Source organism: Desmodus rotundus, chromosome 8 (genome assembly GCF_022682495.2).
Source record: "Desmodus rotundus isolate HL8 chromosome 8, HLdesRot8A.1, whole genome shotgun sequence".
Lineage (NCBI taxonomy): Eukaryota > Metazoa > Chordata > Mammalia > Chiroptera > Phyllostomidae > Desmodus > Desmodus rotundus.
This window is the reverse complement of record NC_071394.1, coordinates 99683616-99685217: the sequence shown is the minus strand read 5'-3', so window position 1 is coordinate 99685217 and position 1602 is coordinate 99683616. Positions and strand designations below refer to the sequence as shown.

The 1602-nt window shown below is 53.2% G+C and overlaps 1 pseudogene; it reads left to right on the top strand.

Annotated features, from left to right (window-relative positions):
* Nucleotides 1-69: 69 nt before the first annotated feature.
* Nucleotides 70-1000, top strand: LOC112301306 (calponin-2 pseudogene; annotated as a pseudogene).
* The last annotated feature ends 602 nt before the right edge of the window (nucleotides 1001-1602 follow it).

Below are 1602 nucleotides of genomic sequence, written 5' to 3'. Positions count from 1 at the left end.
AAAAATGTTCATCTTGGCCCCAGCCATCTCACCTGGCGGGCTGTCTGTCCCGCTGTCGCCGCCGCTGAAATGAGCTCCACGCAGTTCAACAAGGGGCCTCCACATGGGCTTTCAGCCAAGGTCAAGAAACAGCTCCTATACAAATATGACCCTCTGCGGCAGAACTCCACAGCTGGACTGAGCGACTCACGGGACTGTCTATCAGTTCTGACTTCCAGAAGGGACTGAAGGACAGGATTATCCTGTGCACACTCATGAATAAGCTGCAGCCAGGCTCAGTCCCTAAGATCAACCGCTCCATACAAAACTGGCACCAGCTAGAAAACCTCTCCAACTTCATCCAGGCCATGGTCAGCTATGGCATGAACTCCGTGGACATGTTTGAGGCCAATGACCTGTTTGAGAGTGGAAACATGACACAGGTGCATGTGTCTCTTCTGGCTCTGGCAGCAAAGGCCAAGACAAAGGGGCTGCAGAGTGGTGTGGACATCAGTATTAAGTACTCAGAAAAACAGGAGCGGAACTTTGATGATGCCACCATGAAGGCTAGCCAGTGCATCACTGGGCTCCAGATGGGCACCCACAAGTGTGCCAGCCAATCAGGCATGATGGCATATGGCACGAGAAGACATCTGTACAACCCCAAGAAACATATCCTGCCACCCATGGATCACTCAATCATCAGCCTCCAAATGGGCACCAACAGGTGTGTCAGCCAGGTGGGCATGACGGCTCCTGGGATCCAGTGGCACATCAATGACACCAAGTTGGGGACTGACAAATGTGACAATTTCTCCATATCTCTGCAGATTGGCTACATGCAAGGTGCCAGCCAAAGTGGCCAGGTCTTTAAGGGCTTGGGCCGGCAGATATACGAGCCCAAGCACTGCCCACAAGGCCCAGTGGCCAATGGGGCTCCAGAATCAGCAGGCAACTACCCAAGCCTAGGAAGGCCCCAGAGTACCCCCCGCCCCGCTGCCAAGAGGATACAAGCTACTGAGGCTCTTTTGTGGGGTGTCTCCCTATATAATTACCCCATCCAGGATTTCAGGATTTTCTGTCTTCACCTTGTTTTTCTATGTGTTCAAGTGCTTCCTACTGAAGGTCTAGGAAGGCCAGATCCAGATGCTTGTGGGGTGGGGGGTCCCTGCCAGGACACATCCAGGTAGCAAATTTCCCAGCAGGCTTTGGGCCAAGCTGTTGTGGGGAGAAGAAACCTGTGCAGGGAGGGAAAGTGGTCACAATGGCTTCCAGTTGCTTCTGTGCCTCTTCCATTTTCTCTGCTGATCAGTTTGTGGTTTCTATACCCACAGAAGTTTCAGGCACTTTTAACAAAAGTAATTTTGGAGGGAGGAGGGGTGGGGATGGTGGAGGGTGGGAGTGCTGAGAAGGAAGTCGCCTGGGTGAGTGCCAGGCCAGTCCCCAGATATTTTAGGCATCATGAGAGACTGGATTTCTCCAAGACCCTCCCAGAGGCCCAGTGAGGAAACCGAGGCCCAGACAGGACAGTGGAGTTCTGAGTGGCTGAGGCAAAGCCAGAGCTCCCCCGCTTCCATATTAGTCTCTTCTCCCCCATGAAGTACTGCACAGGAACCCCCACCA